Source organism: Mustelus asterias, chromosome 23 (assembly GCF_964213995.1).
Source record: "Mustelus asterias chromosome 23, sMusAst1.hap1.1, whole genome shotgun sequence".
Classification (NCBI taxonomy): Eukaryota; Metazoa; Chordata; class Chondrichthyes; order Carcharhiniformes; family Triakidae; genus Mustelus; species Mustelus asterias.
The window spans coordinates 66,995,907-67,019,114 of NC_135823.1; the positions used below are offsets into that span (position 1 = coordinate 66,995,907).

Below are 23,208 nucleotides of genomic sequence, written 5' to 3' on the forward strand. Positions count from 1 at the left end.
TACTTCAATCAGCAAGCCACAATAGTGAAGTGCCTCGTCGCTGGGTGTTCAGGAATGGCTGCAGTCATCAACTGTATCTCCAGATGCTTCCTTTTCCTGTATTTTACTCAAATAACAAGCTGTTGATAGTAATTTAAGATCTGTTGCCAAAAAATTTTAAGTGGCAAAATTTCAATCCAAATGTATCACACAAAATATTACCTTAAGACCATAAGATATAGGAATGGAATTAGGCCATTCGGCCCATCGAGTCTGCTCTGCTATTCAATCACGGCTGATATGATTTTCATCCCCATTCTCCTGCCTTCTCCCCATAACCTTGATCCCTTAATGTTACATTCATTCCACTAAGGGCTTACCTTCCATCTTCATTTCCCATTTAAAGCTGTTGAGTGATATTGTGGGAAGCAGTTTCTTTAAAGAAAACAAATGGATTTTGTGAAATGTTTCCGTGCACAAAGCAGCAACTTGTGAAAACCACAGATCTAACAGACAAGGAAAAAATAAAAAGTTTCCCAAGTTTCTATTTTTTCCTCAATCTCACTCTTTCCCTCCCCTTTTCTTAACTTGTCTTTGACTTAAGCAATAATAACTAGGGGACCCTGTGTTTAACAGAGGAATTGATGTGGACAGAATTTTTCTTTATAGCTCCAAGATTTGAAGGTACAATAAAACAGAGCACCCCAGATCATATGGGTAACTTCCCAGTATTCAGAAATGGAGGCAACATAAGAAGCTAAATTACAACTAAGAGCAATACCTCACCAGTGATTAATGGCATTTCTCCAAATAATGATGACACGCAGCACTGTAATAATGCAGCTGTTGTAGTTCACCTCTTCGTGGGAGTGTGTCATGAACTTTCTACTGAATGCAGCAGTGTAAGCTTAGTGGAGCCCAAACTCCAACAGAGTGAAGCGATGGGTCACACGAAGTGACCTAAATTAGTTTGCAGATATCGTGGACAGGGATTTTCCATGCAACAAGCCTCATGTTTCAGGGCGGCAAAGAAACATTAGGCTTGTTGGCCGGCGGCAGGATCTTATGGTCCCCCCCTGTTGTCAATAGGGTTTCTCTTTGGATGTACCCCTCGCCACCAGGAAACCCATAGTGGGGGTGCGTAGTTGGCAGGAACACAACATCCTGCCGGTGTGAACAGCCGGAACATTCCGGGCAGTGCCTTCTAAACAGCCAAACTGGAGTCACTTCACTTCTCGATGTGGTGCTTAAGTCACTGTTTTATCAAATGGTGCCTATGAAATCACCTCGACCTCTGCTTATCGGAGCCTGAGCTATGTTTACGAGCATATAGCTTATGTTACTATATTTTCTACATGATCATAGAATCATAGTATCCTACAGTGCAGGAGGATGCCATTCGGCTTGTTGAGTCTACACTGACCACAATTCCACCCAGGCCCCAACCCCATGCATTTACCTCAGCTAGTCCCCCTAACACTAAGGGTCAATTTAGCATGGCCAATCCACCTAAACCGCACATCTTTGGACAGTGGGAGGAAACCAGAGCACCTGGAGGAAACCCATGCAGACACGGGGAGAACGTGCAGACTCCGCATAGACAGTGACCCAAGCCAAGAATGGAACCTGGATCCCTGGCGCTGTGAGGCAGAGTGCTAACCACTGTGCCGTCCATGCCGCCCTGTGATATTAGTTAATGAAATTGAAAATTGTACTATTGGGAAGAGGGCCCCAGGACATAAATATGTACCAGAGGTCTCCCACACAGAAAAAACATCTGGTACAGCCTCAAACGGAGTCAGTATCTTCAGTATGAACTGGATATTTTGGAATAGTATAACATTGTAGCAGTTAATCGATATCAACTGTAATACTCCTGCAAACAAGTGTTTCCTCGCACATTGTCACAACAGTACCGACAGACTGAAAATTCCTGTTTGGTCATACTGCAAATCCATGTTTCCTGCTCAACTGAGCTATTCATAAGTTTCGATGATTCACTATTTACCCAGACATTGCTCTTGGCTCTGTTCACTCTCAGACACATTTTCACAGTAACTATTTTTTTGATTTCTTATCTCTGTCATGTTATCATAATGATATATCTAATTACTCATAAGATTTGGTAACCATGCTGTGGGTTCATTTATTAAGACTAGGCACATGAGAACAGTAACACATGGGTATAGAGCTTGAAGATATCAGAGAGCTGTGTGTGTGTACTCCGCTCAAAGCAAAAGCGAAATTAAGACTGAATCACAAGACATGCTTCCCTTTAATGCTGTCATGCTGATATCTTTGAAGGCATATGACAACATTCCCCTTTCTTTTTAAAGATGCTTTTCCCCTTGCAAGGAAGTATAATGATTTATATACAGCATGTTCATATTTAGTTACCATTACATAAGTGCTTGGAACTGATTAATCGGATTCCCTAAAGCACAGACAATCTGCTGTCACGTCCAACTCTTGTAATGGTAATCTTGTCTGGAAGCTTCTTTAATTGCTCACAATGATCTGTGGGATTATCACTGCATTCAGAACAAAGAATTCAGCACAGGAACAGGCCCTTCGGCCCACCAGGCCTGTGCTAATACACAGTTTCTATTCCTCTGTTCGCCTCCTGTTCATGTGTCCATCAAGGTACGCCTCGAACGTTGCTAACGTACCTTCTTCCACCACCTCCACAGACAGTGCGTTCCAGGCACCCACCACCCACTGTGTGAAAAACTTTCTCCACAACTCTAAACTTACCACTATTTTTTTGATTTCTTATTTCTGTCATGTTACGATAATGATATAATATTCTCACCTTAAACTTGTTCCCTCTTGTAGTAGACCCTTCCACCCCAGGAAAAGCCTCTAACTATCCCTCCTATGCCTCTCAATTTTGTAGACTTCTATCAGGTCGTCCCTCAGCCTTTGTCTTTCCAGTGAAAACAATTTGAGTTTATCTAATCTCTCCCCATACCTATCCTCCAGACCAGGCAAGGTCCTGGTAAACCTTCTTTGCACTCTCTCCAAAGCATCCACATCCTTCTGGTAGTGTGGCAACCAGAACTGCACACAATGTTCCAAATGTGGCCCAGCTAAAACAGCTGTACATAACTTGCCAACTTTTATACTCGATGCCCCGGCTGATGAAGGCAAGCATGCTGCATGCCTTCTTGGTCACCTTATCCACCTGTGTTGCCACTTTCAGGGATCAGTGGGCCTGTATGTCCAGAGCCCTCTGTATGTCAATGCTCTGAGGAGCACTGACATACATTTAGAGAGAGTGCAGAGGAGGTTTACCAGGATGTTGCCTGGTATGGAAGGGCTTAGTTATGAGGAGATTGGGTAAACTGGGGCTGTTCTCACTAGAAAGACGGAGGATGAGGGATGACCTAATAGAGGTGTATAAAATTATGAAAGGCATAGATAGGGTGAACGGTGGGAAGCTTTTCCCCAGGTCGGTGGTGACGTTCACGAGGGGTGATAGGTTCAAGGTGAAGGAGGGGAGGTTTAACACAGATATCAGAAGGACGTATTTTACACAGAGGGTGGTGGGGGCCTGGAATGCGCTGCCAGGCAAGGTGGTGGAGGCGGACACACTGGGAACGTTTAAGACTTATCTAGATAGCCACATGAACGGAGTGGGAATGGAGGGATAAAAAAGAATGGTCTAGTTTGGACCAGGGAGCGGCGTGGGCTTGGAGGGCTGAAGGGCCTGTTCCTGTGCTGTATTGTTCTTTGTTCTTGTTCCTCAGGGTTCTGCCATTTACTGTACAATTCGCACCAGAATTTGATCTTCCAAAATGCACCACCATTGGTCTGGATTAAACTGCATCTGCTATTTCCCTGCCCAAGTCAGCAATCTATATCCTGTTGTATCCTTTGACAATCCTTGTAACTATCTGCAACTCTGCCAGTTTTTGTGTCATCTGCAAGCCTACTAATCAGACCACCTACATTATCCTCCAGATCATCACTTGTTCAAGTTGCAATAGGACTGCACAATGGTTAGGACCTGGAAAGGATTGGATTTATCTTTGGTTATGCCCCACTGTTGTGCATGTGTGTGTAATGACTTCATAAGACTTTGGTTCTGAACAACTCCTTATCAGTGGGATTATGGATGCAAACTTGTTGTCCCAATTGTAAACTTGGCAATTGCGTTTTTATTGTATAATGGTCACCTTCTCTCAGTTTTAAAAGTTGCTCTCTAGTTTGAGAGTCGAATGAGTAAGAGTAGGTAAATTGGTACACATTGGTCTTCCAAACATGAGCTCTTACAGCAATAGAATAGTTGCATTTAAAAGGTGTTGCTCGCGGGTGTAATTTTGCAATGTGCAGGTCCAGCTTCGTCTGTCTAGATTTGAGAACTAGTGATTTCACCATGTGAATCATTCATTCAGCTAAGTCAGTAGATTTAGAGCAAAGAGAAGTAGTGTGATCGGTATTACACTTCTCACATATATCCTGAAATGCAATACATTGTGGACCTCAATATGGATTTTAGCAAGGCGTTCGATAAGGTCCCCCATGCAAGGCTTCTAGAAAAAGTGAGGGGGCATGGGATCCAAGGGGCTGCTGCCCGGTGGATCCAGAACTGGCTTGCCCAAAGGAGGCAGAGAGTGGGTATAGATGGGTCTTTTTCTAAATGGAGGTCGGTCACCAGTGGTGTGCCCCAGGGATCTGTTCTGGGACCCTTGCTGTTTGTCATTTTCATAAATGACCTGGATGAGGAAGCGGAGGGATGGGTTGGTAAGTTTGCCGACGACACGAAGGTTGGTGGGGTTGTGGATAGTCTGGAGGGATGTCAGAAGTTACAGAGGGACATAGATAGGATGCAAGACTGGGCGGACAAGTGGCAGATGGACTTCAACCCAGATAAATGCGTCGTGGTCCATTTTGGTAGGTCAAATGGGATGAAGGAGTACAATATAAAGGGAAAGACTCTTAGTACTGTAGAGGATCAGAAGGACCTTGGGGTCCGGGTCCATAGGACTCTAAAATCGGCCCCACAGGTGGAGGAGGTGGTTAAGAAGGCGTATGGTGTGCTGGCCTTTATCAATCGAGGGATTGAGTTTAGGAGTCCGGGGTTAATGATGCAGCTATATAAGACCCTCGTCAGATCCCACTTGGAGTACTGTGCTCAGTTCTGGTCGCCTCACTATAGGAAGGATGTGGAAAAGATTGAAAGGGTGCAGAGGAGATTTACAAGGATGTTGCCTGGATTGGGTGGCATGCCTTATGAGGATAGGCTGAGGGAGCTCGGTCTTTTCTCCTTGGAGAGACGTAGGATGAGAGGAGACCTAATAGAGGTATATAAGATGTTGAGAGGCATAGATCGGGTGGACTCTCAGAGGCTTTTTCCCAGGGTGGAAATGTCTGCTACGAGAGGACACAGGTTTAAGGTGCTGGGGGGGGGGGGGTAGGTACAGGGGAGATGTTAGGGGTAAGTTTTTCACACAGAGGGTGGTGGGCGAGTGGAATCGGCTGCCGTCAGTGGTGGTGGAGGCGAACTCAATAGGGTCTTTTAAGAGACTCCTGGATGAGTACATGGAGCTTAATAGGATGGAGGGTTATAGGTAGGTCTAGAAGGTAGGGATATGTTTGGCACAACTTGTGGGCCGAAGGGCCTGTTTGTGCTGTAGTTTTTCTATGTTTCTATCCATAATAATCCATCTAGCGCATCAAATAAGCTGAATATTTACTTGCGTCACAAGTAGGCTTACATTAACACTGCAATGAAGTTACTATGAAAATCCCCCAGTCGCCACACTCTGGCGTCTGTTTGGGTACATGGATGGAGAATTTAGCACGGCCAATGCACCTAACCAGCATGTCTTTCGGACTGTGGGAGGAAACCGGAGCACCTGGAGGAAATCCACACAGACATGGGGAGAACGTGCAGACTCCGCACAGACAGTGACTCAAGCCGGGAATTGAACCCGGGCCCCTGGCGCTGTGAGGCAGCAGTGTTAGCCACCATGTGCTTAGAGAAGGTGCGCCTGTTGTACTTGGGCAATTGGTGAATAATGGAGTACTTAACAACATAGTCCGTGATGGCAATAAAGTCAAAATCATGGACATGAGATCAGATGCGATTTTGGAACATTAGGAATCAGTGATTCTTTGTGCTAACTTGGCATATGCTCTTGACACTTCTTGATAACAATTCAATGTCATTGTCCAGGCCCAGCCAACAGACTGCTTCTCATGAGTCATCCCAGCCAATCAATTCCCATGTGTGAGTGTTGAAGCTGTTGAGGAATATCAGGCCGCAAAGATCTCAGTATGATGACCCACCCACCCGCCTTTAAAAATGACTCCCCAGACAATGGTTAGCTCATCCCAATAAGGCCAAAATGGTCTCACATCTTTGTTAACACTCTGAATTGAATCGAGCCATTCTTCAATGATAGTTTTCCACAGTTTCTGTGGCAGAAAACCTTTTGCCATTTTTTCCTGTCGCTGCTGACAATTCCATTGTGCAAAATGTACCAGATCAATTTGGAGAACATCTTCAAGTTGAATGTCAACTTGTAGATCCAAGGACACAGCTTCTGTTTTTGCGAGGTTAGGGAATCTGCTCAGTGTATCTGATGTGACCATCAGGTTATCTGGCTTGTACCCAATCTGACAATCAATACCTTGAATATTTATCAACACACATTGCAATCTAGGTTGTGCGCCAGTTGATGGTTTTCGCCAAGTCATATCCTGTGGCTTTGTGGTCCATTTCTACCACAAATCTTTTGTCAAACAGACAGACCCTGGAACACCTAGATAACAAAGACACTTCTGTCAGACTCCTATTTATTGACTACGGCTCAGCCTTCAACACCATTATTCCTATGAAACTCATCTCCAAACTCCATGGCCTGGGGCTCAGCTCCTCCCTCTGCGACTGGATCCTGAACTTCTCAATTCACAGGCCACAATTAATAAGGATAGGCAATGACACCACCTCCACGATCATCCCTCAACACCGATGCCCCACAAGGCTGTGTTCTCAGCCCCCTACTATACTCCTTATACACCTATGACTGTGTGGCCAAATTAGCCTCCAACTCGATTTTCAAGTTTGTTGATGCCACCACCATAGTGGGTCGGATCTCAAACAAAGGAGAGACAGAGTACAGAAAAGAGATAGAGAATCCAATGAACTGGTGTGACGACAATCTCTCCCTCACTGTCAACAAAACGAGGTTGATAGTCATTGGTTTCAGGAAGTGTAGTGGAGGACATGTCCCTGTCTACATCAATGGAGACGAAGTAGAAATGGTCAAGTGTTTCAAGTTTTTAGGTGTCCAGATCACCAACAACCTGTCCTGGTCCCCCCCATGACGTCACTATCATTAAGAAAGCCCACCAAGGCCTCTATTTTCTCAGGAGACTAAGGAAATTTGGCATGTCAGCTACGACTCTCACCAACTTTTACAGATGCACCATAGAAAGCATTCTTTCTGGTTGTATCACAGCTTGGTGTGGCTCCAGCTCTCTCCAAGACAGCAAGAAACTACAAAGCGTCGTGAACAAAGCCCAATCCATCACGCAAACCAGCCTCCCACCAACTGACACTGTCTACACCTCTCGCTGCCTTGGAAAAGCAGCCAGCATAATTAAAGCATGCCGGACATTCTCTCTTCCACCTTTTTCCATTGGGAAAAAGATACAAAAGTCTGAGGTCACGTACCAATCGACTCAAGAACAGCTTCTTCCCTGCTGCCATCAGATTTTTGAATGGACCTACCTCGCACTAAGTTGATCTTTCTCTACACTCTAGCTATAACTGTAATGCTCCATTCTGCACTCTCTCCTTTCCTTCTCTATGAACGGTATGCTTTGTCTGTATAGTGCGCAAGAAACAATACTTTTCACTGTATACTAATACACGTGACGATAATAAATCCAATGAGATGTGAAAATCAATTATTCCAAATGTTAAAGCTAATTTTTGTCACTTAATGTTGTAGTTGGATTGGGATACAGACAGAGATTTTGAAGCAAATGCAATTGGTTTGCATTTTTGCAGTATGCATGCTCCCAGACCTTGCTGTGAGGCATCTATTCTCAGGGTTGCTGTCTCCCTAGGATTGTAAAATTGCATTGTCAAAACTTCTAATAACGACTGTCAGTGCTTTAAAGAGATACTTGTGGTCTGTATCTTTTCTTACCAAAAACCTTAGCAATGAAGATTTGTGATCGAAATTGGGAATGTAAGACGACAAGAAATTACAGGCCCAGAAATCTTTGAAGATCATACTTACCTTGAGGAGTGGCCATGACTTTAATATCCTCAATTTCACTTGGATGGGATTGATGCCAGCACTGGAGTAAACAGATCTGAAGAAATTGATCTTCTGCATACTGATGACACATTTCAGACTGTGAAACACCAATCCTGCATTACGTGCCGCTTACATCAATAAGTGCAGATTTGGGTCATGTACTTGTTTTGTTCTTCCTACAACAGCAATGTCATCAGTGGTACAGATGCATCCTGGCACAGCGCTTTAGAGAGATCCTTGCTCACCGATAGCCAGAAACGAAGTCGGTGAAAACAGTATAGACTAAATGGGGCATGGGTATACAAAATGTAGTAAGATATTTGGACTTCTACACAAGATGTACTGAACAGTAACAGTATCAAGCTCCAAGAAAAACTTTGCAAATCTCAGATTTAACTCTTCTAATGTGGACATTTTGGAGGGACAACGTTTCAAAGCTGTGTTTAAACATCATGAATTGAGGCATACTCTCAATGATTAACACGTGATTAAGCTGCACCAATCAGCATGCTCTTGCATTTTTCTAATGATTCTATCTTTCTCCATAGTTCTAGTTCGACCTTCAATTTGTTTTCTTTGTAGGTGCTGCACTGAGAAGGTGGATCAATTGATGGATTTGCATTCTCTTGCATGTGTAATGTTGCCACTCTCCCCGAAACTGCCAATTCTGTCAAAATGTTCCGGATATTTCAGTGCTAGGTCATGAACTGAGTTGACAGAAATAGTTTGAGGTTGGTCTGTCTTGTGATATCTGACTAATTCCACGGATGATTTCTGGTGTGAGGTTACAGCCTGTCAGGAGACCTGCAATTGCAGGGCCTTTAGTTTCCACAATGTAGAACCTCTATGACACCCAGAAGGATTGATTGTACTTGTGCTACAAGACTATGGATCCTGCACGTGGAATTAGTGAACCTGGGTACCGCTGAAACAAGGCAATTGCTCTTCGTCTTGCACTCACCACATTCACAAGAATGCCAAATGTAAAAGGAACAACAATTTATACTTTATGTGAAGAGAATGCTAATTGAGTGGTAGAGGCATTGCGATGGGGAATGCACCAGTTAACTGATGATTGACAGTTAACTGTCACGCTTTGTTTAAGTTCAAACCAGGCATGTTGATTCCGATTGATCGTGGCATTGCCCTGGGAAATGAACCAGAAAATGGTTGTCATCTATTTTGCTCAGTTGAAATATGTACAATGTCAATGCATGTTCTTTAAGTCTGCAGACAGCAGGGCTGTGTGTGAATATATATAGCTTCTATGATATAAACTGATGATAACATTTCTTGACAGTCAGTCTCGCCAGGTGGCACATTTACATTTCACATTTCAAAAATGCCGAAATATCAGCAGAAAGCAGACATGAAGGGCTAAAATGTCCACCAGTTTTTCTTTACTGCTTCTGTACTCCAATGTACTGGGGTAGCACGGTGGCCCAGTGGTTAGCACTGCTGCCTCACATCGCCAGGGACCCAGGTTCAATTCCCGGTTTGGGTCACTATCTGTGTGGAGTTTGCACATTCTCCCCGTGTCTGCGTGGGTTTTCTCCGGGTGTTCCGGTTTCCTCCCACAGTCCAAAGAATGTGGGGAATTTCACAATAACTTTCCATAGTTAACAGTATAGTGTAAGCCTTACTTGTGACTAATAAATAAAATTAAAGACAAAGATGAATTGGCCATGCTAAATTCTCCCTCAGTGTACCTGAACAGGCGCCGGAGTATGGCGATTAGGGGATTTTCACAGTAACTTCATTGCAGTGTTAATGCAAGCCTACCTATGACTAATAAATAAATATAGGTTCACCCTTTTATATCAATTATGCCTATTTCATCATTGTTAGTAACTATCTAAATTTAGCATCTCCAACTTATTTTTTATCAAAATGATGAATCTGAAGCCAATTAAAGAAAGACAACTGAAAATTTTAAAATGTGTCTCAGAGTTAACGATGGATGACTGGTGTCACGAAATGGTAGGATGCTATTAAAATGATTTTTTTGTACAAGTAAAATCAAACTGCCAAGTACTTTGTAAATACTTGGACAGCATCTAAGAGAAAGAAAAGAATAGGGAACAGGGTGTTCTTTGCAATCAACACAATTACTAGTCAGAGTGCTGTGAGCCACGAAGCAGTTTAGACATGGATGAGGTATTGAAGAAGCAGCAGCATGAAAGAGAGAGAGGGGCAGCCATTCTCAGGAACCAGCTCAGCTTGAGATGAAGTGCTAAAGGCAAGGCAGTTTGGGCAAAAGAACTGTTTTCTTTACTGAATCGAAGACCATTCCCCAGTTATGGTCACTTCAGCTGTACAATGTGGTAACCACTGGCGAGATGTGACCGATAGGTTTATGATTGTTGTTTAGGAAATGTGGATCTCAGCAAAGTTTAAGTATGAGGGGGAAAACAGATAGTTTTGAGTTTTCAGTCTTAAGGACTAAATGTTTACTGTTAATTTGCTAAAGTATAAGATTGCTCTTTATAGTGTTTCATTATCTTTCTTTCATTTTAATAAATAATTTTATTTGTTTAATGAAAGAGTTCTCACTGCTTCCACAAATGTTGCTCGCTAATATCTAAAAAACAATACACGACATGAAACCAGTGTTTCAGGTTGGAATACTCTCACACATACCATCATTGGGGTTTCGTGACAACTGCACCATGACAAAATCTCCTACGCCTCAATCCAACACATATCTATAGCAGAGATTAGGCTATAAAAATATTTTTAAAACTTGAATTAAAACAGTATGCTGTCCATATGAAGGTAGACATTGAAACAGATGTATTCACAGAATTCTACATTAATTTAAAGTTTATTTATTAGTCACAATTAGGCTTACATTAACACTGCAATGAAGTTACTGTGAAAATCCCCTAGCCGCCACACTTTGGCATCTGTTCGGGTACACTGAGGGAGAATTTAGCATGGCCAACACACCTAATCAGCACGTCTTTCGGACTGAGGGGAGAAGCTGGAGCATCCGGAAGAAACCCATGCAGACATGGGGAGAACATGCAAACTCCACACAGACAGCGACCGAAGCCGGGAATCGAACCTGGGTCTCTGGCACTGTGAGGCAGCAGTGCCAACCACTGTGCCACTCTGGCACTGGTGGCACAGGAAATACCGGTTTCATATGGTGCACTTTTTTTTAAAAAAAGGTATCAGCGAGAAACATTTGTGGAAACAGTGAGAACTGAGACCTCTTTCATTAAACAAATAAATTTATTGAAATGAACAAAAGATAATAAAACACTACAAAGAGCAATAATGGCTATTGTTAACAGATTATCTTTTGGACCAGATTGTTGATTACCTCTCATCTGCCTGGCAGCAGTTCCCAGAATTAAGAATTGGCAGGTGAAATATTTGCAGGTCCAAACCCAGAGGAGATGACTGAGAGACTGAGACTGTGCGCTACTCACTTCTATATAGAGTTGCCAAGGTATCGGATTTTTATTTTTGAACTACCAGTTCTTTTGAGAAGACAACATTTGGGCAAAATTACAATTTTGGCTGGTGCTGCTTCAACAACCATTGCAGTTCAAAGATACCAGACCTGAGCAGATCAAAGGCTTTCAGTTCCTGCCCAATTCTAGTGGCGCTTTCTAGCATCACCCAACTCGAAATAACATGAAAGCATCTTGAATTTGAGGTATTACACAGTTCTTCAAAATAATGGGCACCACAGTATGTAATGTTCATTTTTTTCCCCCAACCTTGCATGACATACACTTAGTCATCTGAATGCATAGACCAAACAACTGCACCATTCTTTTGATGATTAGCCTGCAGGCTGTCTTAACCTCACAGATTATAAACTCACTTTTCAACACACGTGACTGATGCCAAGCATTGTTATTTCGGTTTTGCTCAGAACAAGATGGAATAAAATATGTTACAAATTCAAATATAATTTCAAGACTTTTTAGAAAAAAAATACAGCCACACATGGATCCAATCATAGATTTTCAAAAGGGAATTGAATACTTATCTGAAGAAAAAAGATTTACAGGGCTTTGGGGAAAGCTCCATGGAATGAGACGAGGAGTGTTGCTCTTGCGGAGAGCCAGCACCAACACAATGGGTTGAACGGCCTCATTCTGTGCTGTAAACATTCTATGATTTTATCAACAACTGCTTGCATCTATATACAGCAAGTTCACACTTAAAAAGTTGTGGTTGCATTCCTGAAAATCATGACTTTAATTGAAGCGTGGATTCCCAAAAGAATCAATAAAAACGGAGTTGGATTCCGTCACACATGTCTTGCCCAGAAAACCCAGCGTACAAGCTGAAATTCTGTACTGTACATGTGAAGCACTGAGCATTCCTAGCTGGAATAATGTGCAAAATAAAAATAAATCACTGAATTTAACAGAAATACTGTATAAATTAAAATCACTAATTTACCCAAACAAGTTCTGCATAGCACAGCTTTTGTGTCTCACCCACAGCTCTCCTGAAAACCAGCTGAACTTTTTGCTTGCTTTCCTTTCCCACTCTCGCTTGCCTGCACTTACTATAGCACCTACAACATACAAATCGAATAACCAATGCACTTGAACAGGCTGGGGTCAGTACCTATACACTTCTATACAATCATAAAATGGTTATAGTACAGAAGACGGCCATTTGGCCCATCAGCTCTGTGTGGGCTGTCTGAAGCAGGAATTCACCTCCTGCCACTCAACTTCTCCCCCAAAGCCCTACACAATTTTTCTATTTAGATAATAATCCAATTCCTTCCTGAAAGCCCCAGTCGAATCTGCCTCACTACACTCTGAGGCAGCAAATTTCAGATCCTAAACACTTGTTGGATGAAAAGGTTTCTCGTGTCATTGTTGCTTTTTTTGTCAATTATCTTAAATCTGTGTCCTCTGATTTCTGAACCTTCCACCAATGGGAGTTTCTTCCCATCTATTCTGTCCAGGCCCCTCATGATTGTGAATACTTCTATCAAATCTCGTCTCAACCTTCTCTGCTCCAAGGGAAGCAATCGCAACTTCTCCAATTTAAACACATAACACAAATTCTTCATCCCTAGAAGCATATTCATTAAACTTTTCGGCACCCTCTCCAATGCCTTCACATCCTTCTTGGGTGTGGTGCCCAGAACTGGATGCAATAATCCGATTGTGGTCAAACCAGTGTTTTATACATAGAATTCCTACAGTACAGAAGGAGGCCATTTGGACCATCGTGTCTGCACTAACTCTCCGACGGAGCATCTTACCCGGATTCGATCATCTGTGATCCCATGCATTTACCCCACTAAGCCACCTTAACCTTCAAATCTTGGGACATTAAGGGGCAATTTACCATGGTCAATCCACCTAACCTACACATCTTTGGGCTGTGGGAGGAAACTGGAGCACCCGGAGGAAACACACGCAGACACGGAGAGAACGTGCAAGCTCCAGACAGACAGTCACCCAAGGCCGGAGTCGAACCCATGCCCTTGATGTTGTATCACCGTGCCATCCAAGTTTAACAGAATCTTCTTGCTTTTGTACTCTGTGCCCCTATTCTTAAAGCCGAGGGTTCTGTATACTCTGTTAGCCGCTCTCTCATCCAGTCCTGTCACCTTCAATGATTTGTGCACACAAACACCCACATATACAAAACATTCTCTGCATTAAAAGCAGAAGAGAGTCATGCCATTGGGCAAACATTTAAAAATAATTCACATTACTCTGCTGCCTGAAACAATTGCTATTTAGCTAATACGATGTGCGTTTGTTCATCAAATCGACCAAAAATAATTGCTATTCGAATTGGAATTTTTCTCAACGTTCCCCAAGACTCATACCAGCAATATTTAATTCATACTAATTTATATAGAAAATACTGGAGCCTTCAGAAAATTGAAATCTTCCCATTTGTGGAGCCTTTAAAAACAGTTGATTAAAAACATAGTAAGTGGCATTAGTGATTTAGCACCGCTCGCCTGTGGGGACCTGGATTAAATTCAGGCTAATCAATTATAGAAATCTATATAACTGCAGGTAGCTTAGAGGAAATATTCAGACAAATTTACAGAACAACAGGAGAAAAGGATGGTCACGTAAATCAAAAGTTGTATTTTTAAAAAATTGTAGATTGTTCAAAAGGCTGAGACTTCAAGCAAGTCCAAAGCAACAATAACAGAGAGAAATAACAGTGAATATTGGAAGGAATACTTTTTTTCAAAAAAGGTTTCTCTGATTTGGAGGTTCCTACAACTGGTTTCAATTGAAACATTATGAATTTTTCTACAATTCAGGACATTCAGTGACTACAGGGAGCACTCCAAAAATTACATCACCCATAGCCTGCTATGGAACACACTGAAGGTGCAAGAGTAGTATTCAGCCATCGTTTAAGGAACAAGAAATGTTCCACAAATATTTGAAGATTCACTATTCCAGATATGATAGCACTTCCTCAACAGGATGGCAGAGATACCACAGAAACCTGATATCACCGTGAACCAGTCATTACCGCACAGGAGACCATTCAGCCCATACCAGTACTATATACAGCAATCCAGTCAGTCCTAAACCAACCCCCGCCCCCTTTTTCCCCACAGCCCTGCAAGTTCATTTTCCTCAAGTGCCCATCCAATTTTCTTTTGAAACCAGTGATCATCTCCAGATCCTAAATCTTTATAGGCAGTAAGTTCTGTTTCCTGTTTTAGAGTCATAGAGGTTTACAGCATGGAAACAGGCCTTTCGGCCCAACTTGTCCATGCCGCCCTTTTTTTTTTAAAACCCCTAAGATAATCCCAATTGTCTGCATTTGGCCCATATCCCTCTGTACCCATCGTACCCATGTAACTGTCTAAATGCTTTTTAAAAGACAAAATTGTACCCGCCTCTACTACTGCCTCTGGCAGCTTGTTCCAGACACTCAACACCCTGTGTGGAAAAAATTGCCCCTCTGGACACTTTTGTATCTCTCCCCTCTCACCTTAAACCTATGCCCTCTAGTTTTAGACTCCCCTACCTTTGGGAAAAGATATTGACTATCTAGCTGATCTGTGCCCCTCATTATTTTATAGATCTCTATAAGATCACCCCTCAGCCTCCTACGCTCCAGAGAGAAAAGTCCCAGTCTCTCCAGCCTCTCTTTATAACTCAAACCGTCAAGTCCTGGTAGCATCCTAGTAAATCTTTTCTGCACTCTTTTTAGTTTAATAATGTCCTTTCTATAATACTGTGACCAGAACTTTACACAGTACTCCAAGTGTGGCCGCACCAATGTCTTGTACAACTTCAACAAGACATCCCAACTCCTGTATTCAATGTTCTGACCGATGAAACCAAGCATGCCGAATGCCTTCTTCAACACTCTGTCCACCTGTGACTCCACTTTCAGGGAGCTATGAACATGTACTCCTAGGTTTCTTTGTTCTGTAACTCTCCCCAACACCCTATCATTAACTGAGTAAGTCCTGCCCTGGTTCAATCTACCAAAATGCATCACCTCGCATTTATCTAAATTAAACTCCATCTGCCATTCGTCAGCCCACTGGCCCAATTGATCAAGATTATATTCAATTTGATATCCATTCTACTACTCATACCCCTGACTCCACATGTTCTGACCTCAGTAAGGAGTATACTATCTGGTACCTTATTGAAGGTTTTTGAAAATCCAAATAGATTGTCCACCATATTACCCTAATCTGCTCTTTTTGTTGCTTCTTCAATGAATCGAACATGATGTTCGCTTTTTAAATTTCTATTGTTGCCTTCTAAACCCATCTCCATCTTTCCCATAACTCCCATGTTTGACTCCTGACTCTAAGATAAAAGCAAAATACTGCGGACGCTGGAATCCGAAACAAAAACAGAAAATGCTGGAAAATCTCAGCAGGTCTGACAGCATCTGTGAGGAGAGAATGGAGCCAATGTTTTGAGTCTAGATGACCCTTCGTCAGAGCCAACTCTATCTAAGCTGGCTAAAATAACAAACCAAATTAATAAACACAGCTGACGCATGCAAAGTTAATAAAAAGTAACAATGTTAAGTTTACAAATGTCCCCCGTTCCTCTCATTGTCTCAAACTCATAACATTTCTGCTAATTATCGATCTCCCGTTTTCAATCTAGGTTGGTCAATGTCTTTGCTGACGTGTGAGCATTTCCCCGTCCCATCTCCCTCCCCCTCTGTAATGTTTTCCTGTTCAGATGAGAACAGTTCTAGTACTTGAAACATGAACCTGCTTGCTTTCTCCACAGATGTGGCTTGACCTGGTGAATGCTTCCAGCAGTTTTGTGTTTTGTTTCAGATTTCCAGCATCTGCATTAATGACTAATCAGTGAATTATGGACAACGTACATTTTTGGTTCCATGGTTACCTGCATTTGGTTGTAGGACTTGTGCTCGGAATCCTTTTGTTGTTCGGAAAAGCATACTGGTTTAATTGAGGATCTCAAAATTTGGTTGGCTTTCCCTTAAGGCAACAATTAAATTTAGGCATAATGCCCAGAACACACCAAGGATGATGAATGAACTGGAACATCAAGGGCGGACCAATGTAATGGGAAAAGGTTGAAGTGTAAAGCATGACTCAAAAGTTTACATCCAAATTCTGTTAATTATCTGTAGGGAACACATCTATAGATAAGAGAATTTTAATCTGGAGATGCCTTACACACAAACAAACACACAGAATTTCATCTGCTCACCATGCATCTTTTGACTGCTTTCCTTCAGAGAGCTTACAGAACCTTATGATTGTGGAAGATTGATTCCACCTAATTACTGGGAAAATCATTAGAGTTTAGTACAACCTCAGTCAGAGTCTAAATTTGTTTAGACAGTTGATTACAAATCTTACCAGTAATGCTCCACACTAGAATTCTGGAAGTCCAGCTGGTCAGGGAGGGCTGACATGCATTTACTGTATGTCTACAGCAGACCTGGAGTGGAATGGACTTTTATTAGTATTGTCAAAAAACTTGCCAATAATATCTTTTAACATTTAGTCCAAACAGAATTAGAAATTATTTTCAGGGCAAAAATACAAAGTCCACCTAGCTTTTGATCACCTTTCCAACATATTCTTTGGCTCAGTATCAACTGTAATCTAATCACTGGGCACCTCGAGACATTTTTCTATACTGAAAACATTATATGAAAGCAAATTTTATGAACAACTTCCTTTCCTTTACTCTAAGTTTGATGAAAGGTCACCGATCTGAAAGGTTAACTCTGTTTCCCTCTCCACAGATACTGCTTGAACTGCTGAATATTTCCAGCAATTTTGTTTTTATTTCCTTGAGCCTGGTTTTCTTCCAGACTCAACTGATGAAGGGGCAACTCTCCGAAAGCTCGTGCTAACAAATAAACCGGTTGGACTTTAACTTGGTGTTATGAGATTACTTACTGTTTCTTTCAGACACCAACGTTTATGACTTGGATGCAGAGATAGAACGAACACTAGAGCCAAATTTGCAATGCTAAAATAGGTGGAGGAGCAAGTTACAATGAAGATATAAGAAATTTACAAATGGATATGGATAGGTTAGGTGAGTGGGCCAAAATTTAACAGATGGAATTTAACATGGATAAGTGAGAGGATATCCATTTTGGTCAAAGGAATAAAAAGGCAACTTATTATCTAAATGGAGAGAAACTTCAAAATGCTTCGGTGTGGAGGGATTTGGGTGTCCCCATGCATGGATCACAGCAAGGTTAGTGTGCAGGTGCAGTAGGTAATGATGAAGGCAAACAGAATTTAAGCATTCATTACTAATGTACAGAAGTAGGGAAGTGCTGTTGCAACTGTATAGGGCATTGGTGAAACTGCGTCTGGGGCATGACACACAGTTTTGGTCCCCTTATTTGAGGAAGGATGCAAATGTATTAGAGGCAGTTCAGAGAAGGTTCACTAGATTGCTTCCAGGGATGAAAGATTTGTCTTCTGAAGCGAGATTGAGCAGTTTAGGCCTTTACCCACTGGAGTTAAGGAGAATGAGAGATCCCTGCATTCTGTGAAATCCCACATTGATGCTAACAAAAAAAAAAAGCAATGTCACAGAACAACTCGAGAGCTGGAAATCTAACCCAACTGCTACCTGCTCAATTATCTCCCATTAAAACACTACCTCAATATTAACAGAAGCAAAATGTATTTATTGATTAAATGATGCTATCATGGTGAACAGGAAGTTCATAATAGAAATTAGTCTTCCACAAAGGAAGAGCTATCTCATTTAAGAGTTTTAATTTTATGTTTGAATGACTAATAATGTCTATCAGCTATTAAACTGTCACAATTATAACAAGATTTGCTGTCTGTTACAGGAAGTATGGACAACGGGAACTTCTTGTCCTGATTAACACCATCACTTAACAAGTTACAAGGCTGGCAATAGTGGATGTATTTGAACCCCATGCAATTTCTCACACCTATAATTAGTAAGTCAAAACAAATGGACATTTGACAAACAATTTAGTGGTTCTTCTGCCCACACACATTTAAATATAGAATTCAAATTCAATTCCACTTTTGTGCTCATTACAGTGTGGGTTGTTAAGTGTCAGGGAATAGAATGCGTTTTCCATTTCAGGCACCCAGGGGAGAGGCAAGTGGTGGGGGGCAGAATTTTAACTCCCAGTGACTGGGAAAAACACTGATAAGGGATCAAGTTAAATGAAGCAGGAGATTTGTGCACGAGCGTCCCACCCCCCAAGTCCGGCCGATTGCAATTTTAAATTGCAGGTACAAAAGTGGTCCACGTTAAGTGGACAGGGATCTTCTTCAAATAAGCAGATTGGATTCTGATGATGTACGTTGGGGCCAATCACAAAGCTAAACTCTGGCTTTTGCAGTGGAGCTGTGGGGGCTTTCCCCAACTGGCCAAAGCTGTCAGGGCGGCACAGGGCACAGCAGTTAGCACTGTTGCCTCACAGCTCCAGAGACCCTGGGGTTCAAATTGGATGAAAAACCTCTGTTAAATATTCTTCTGAGCCTTTTCTCATTGTCAAAGTATGGTGATTGTTCTTTTAAGGATAAATCAGCATGATCCAGGGAACTAATCAGGGAGCAGGGTGGGGGGGATCACCCTGGTAAGCAGGGCTTGCTGTTCCAGAACGTTCTCGGGAGCTGGCTGCAGTCACAGGTTTCAAGCCTCTGCATAGCTTTTACTTGTAAATAAACGTGTTGTTGTTTTTCCCTTAACTGGTGAACAAGAATTATTATACAAAGTAAACCTTTATCTGCTATATCTGTAGGTGGTGGTGCATTACAATGTCACGCAATATAACATGGCACAGAAACTGGCCATTCAGCCCATCCAGCCCATGCTGGCGTCTATGCTTCACTCTAACCTCCTGGCATCTCTACTCATCTAACTTGATCACCTATGTTACTGTCCCCCTCAAATGCTTGCCTAGTTCCTATCAGAACATAAGAAAGAGGAGGAGGCCATTCAGCCCCTCAATCCTATTCTGCCATAACTCAATTCTTCTGCAGTTCCCATAACCCTCATCTTCCTTGGAGATCAAAAATCTGTTTAACTCAGTCTTGATTATGTTCAACGACCCAGCCTCCTGTTAAATTTAACTATATTATTGGCTTTAATCAGTTCCGCTGGTAGCAAGTTCTACATTATTACCAACTTTTAGGGTGAAGAAGTTTCTTCTGAATTCCCTATTGGAGTTCTTGGTGACTATCTTATATTGATGGATTCTAGTTATGCTCTTCCCCAGAAACAGTCTCTCTGTAAATAGCTGAAGTGAGTCAGTATGCATTTCCACATAAAAGCCATCAAATGCATGTCACCAAAATGTTTTCCCTACGTCCCATCCACACTTTTCCAAGTGACTGCTCATTTTGTCCCCGATTATCATTTCTCAAAGCTGTCCCACCACTGCTGACTGGCCGATAGTTACTGCTTTCTTTATGAATAAGGGTCTAACATTTAAATTCCCCATTCTTCTGGAACCATCCACATAGTGAAGGAATATTGTAACAAGCACTTCTGCAATTTGCCTCTTGATTTCCCTCAGCATCTTCCAATGCACCCCATCCAATCCTGGTGAATTATTAACTTTAAGTACAGTCAGTCATTCTAATACCTCCTCTTTACCATTTAGCCCATCCAGTGTCTAAACTATCGCTTCTGATCTTTTGGCTAAGGTCAAGTGTAGTATCGACATCCTGGACTTGGTTGAAGTCATGAGGTTACATTAAGGCTTCATTTGAAGCAATTTTTTAAAGCGGTATCTCGGCCTTTTGGCTAAGATGCAAATAAGATCAAGCCTTGGAGAAGGTGCAATGCCTGCTCCAATCAGCTTGGATCATGTAGATCAAGCCCAAGACACGAAGTGGGAGGCCTGTCTTGTCAGCTTGGATCAGGAATGTCTCACTTGCTGAGACTTTGAATTGGACTTTGATTGGATTGAATTGGATATAAACAAAAAAAATCTCCTCCTTCACTATGATTTTAGTAACAAAGAATGCAAGATGCTCATTTAGTACCTCTGGCCCTTTTGGACCCTGGTATAGCCCCATCCCTGGACTTAAGCACTCTTTTCACTATTTATATAATCTGGGAAAAACTTCTGGATTCCCTTATGTCAGTCCCAGATTCTTCCCATACTCTCTTTGCCCCTCATACTTCCCTTTTCACCTTCTCTTGAAGCTTTTCAACATTCCTGTGCTTCCCCCTCATATTAAAACCTAACGTATGTCATATTCTGCTTCCCCTTACATTCTGCTACATCAACTAGGGAGCTTCCATTTTGTTTGTGTGCCCCCCACCCCCCTCTCCCCCACACCCCTACCCCTTATGGGAATACACCTTGACTGTACTTGAAGGGCGGCACAGTAACACAGTGGTTAGCACTGCTGCCTCAGCGCCAGGGACCCGGGTTCGATTCCCGGCTTGGGTCACTGTCAGTGTGGAGTTTGCACGTCCTCCCAGTGTCTGCGTAGGTTTCCTCCCACAGTCCAAAGACGTGCTAATTAGGTGCATTGGCCATACTAAATTGCCCCTTAGTGTACTTGAACATGCACCGGAGTGTGGCGACTAGGGGATTTTCACAGTAACTTTATTTCAGTGTTAATGTAAGCCTACTTGTGACACTAACAAATAAACTTTAAACATTTAAAAAATGCCTTCTCCAAGGTTTCCCACAATTAGTTTTGCTTGCCAAACATTGATTCAATCTACCCAGGGCTGATCTGTTCTCAACCTACTTAAATTGACATTCCTCCCATTAAATATTTTTACTCTAGATTGCTCTTTGTTCTTTTCTGCAGCTAATCTAAACCTTATGATACCGTGAGCACTGTTCAGTAAATCTGCCCCGACATTTCATCCATTTGGCCCACCTCATTCCCCAAGACATGATCCCATAATGCCTCCTTCCTTTTTGGGCTAGGAATGTACTGTTCAGGAAAATTATCCCGAATATAGTTCAGAAACTCTTCCCGTCTACACTTTACGCTATTACTCTCCAAGTTTATAATAGGATAATTGAAGTCCCATATTGTCACTACTCTAATGTTCATTACATAAAAATAGATAGGAGCAGAAGTAACATGGCCCATCCAGGCTGCTCAGCCATTCAGCATGATCGTGGTTGATCGTGGGCTTCAACTCCATTTCCCTGCCCTTTCCCCATATGATGTGAAGATGCCAGCATTGGACTGGGGTAAACACAGTAAGAAGTTTAACAACACCAGGTTAAAGTCCAACAGGTTTATTTGGTAGCAAAAGCCACACAAGCTTTGAGTCTGTGTCTTTATATGCCCTGTTTGTGAACAGAATTCCCACTCACCTGAAGAAAGGGCTTGGGGCTCCGAAAGCTTGTGTGGCTTTTGCTACCAAATAAACCTGTTGGACTTTAACCTGGTGTTGTTAAACTTCTTACTGTGCTTTCTCCATATCCCTTAATTCCCTGAGACACCAAAAAGCTGTCTATCCCAGCCTCAAACGTATGCAACAAGCAGAGTAGGACAATTGGCCATCAAGTCCGCTCTGCCAGTCAATAAGATCATGGCCAATTTGATTGGGGTGTTGAGTTGTTCCCCCATAACCCTTAACTCCCTCATCAAAACTCTGTCTAACTCAGCCTCAAATATATTCAGTGACCGAGCCTTCACTAGAGCAAAGACAAATAATCCTCAGAAGAAATTTAGGGGAGGCAGTGGCATAATGGTATTGTCACTGGAGGAGTAATCCAGGGCAAGATCTGGGGACCTGTGTCCCACCACAATTGGGGAATTTGAAATCAATAAGAAATATCTGGAATTATAAATACACTGATGACCACTGTCAGAAAAACCCATCTGATTCACTAATGTCCGTTAGGGAAGGAAATCTGCTGTCCTTACCTGGTCTGGCCTACATGTGACTCCAGAGATACAGCAATGTGGTTGACTCTCAACTTCCCTCTGAACAAGGGCAACTAGGGATGGGCAACAAATGCTGGCCAACCAGTGACGCCAATGTCCCACGAATGAATAAAAAATTAAGAACATCCTCTCTAGCACTGTAATATTCTTTTTAATCAGTACTGCCACTCTTGCTCTTTTCTGTCCTTCTCAGTAGAACATTTTACACCAGAGTGCATACGGAGTCGATTCCAGGCAGGTTGAGGAAGGGGTAAAGGCACAGAGAAAGTGGAGGGTTTTTAAGGTTTGTGAAGTTAGCAGTAGGGTGAAGATGGTGAGATTTGAGTAATATTCACTAAATATACAGTGGGGAAACCAGTGAACTTTGGGTACAAGGTTCAATTTAATATCTAGTATTCACTATAGAGTCTACTATTAGTAATATTTTGTGACTTTGTGTGTGTGTAATAAAGTATCATACTTTGCTCAAGTCTTGCCTGCAAGCCAGACTTTCAGTAAGAATGCCTTTCTAAAACAGATAAGAGATTAAAACCAATAGTAAACAAACTTTTAAATATATCTCATCAAAAATAACCATGTGGA

At 42.1% G+C, this 23,208-nt stretch overlaps 1 protein-coding gene across 14 annotated transcripts in view; it reads right to left on the reverse strand.

Annotated features, from left to right (window-relative positions):
• The window catches only part of mrtfba (myocardin related transcription factor Ba), a 297,785-nt gene that overhangs the window by 230,456 nt on the left and 44,121 nt on the right, over nucleotides 1-23,208 (reverse strand). For 7 of the 14 annotated variants that reach the window (XM_078240866.1, XM_078240861.1, XM_078240872.1 and 4 more), the window contains one exon: nucleotides 17,098-17,179. The exons of 6 other annotated variants lie outside the window; for them this stretch is intronic. The gene's annotated coding sequence lies outside the window, so the exon portion shown is untranslated. Of the gene's footprint in view, nucleotides 1-359; nucleotides 415-17,097; nucleotides 17,180-23,208 lie in introns of all 14 variants that reach the window. One more of the 14 variants, XM_078240867.1, reaches the window with a different exon arrangement.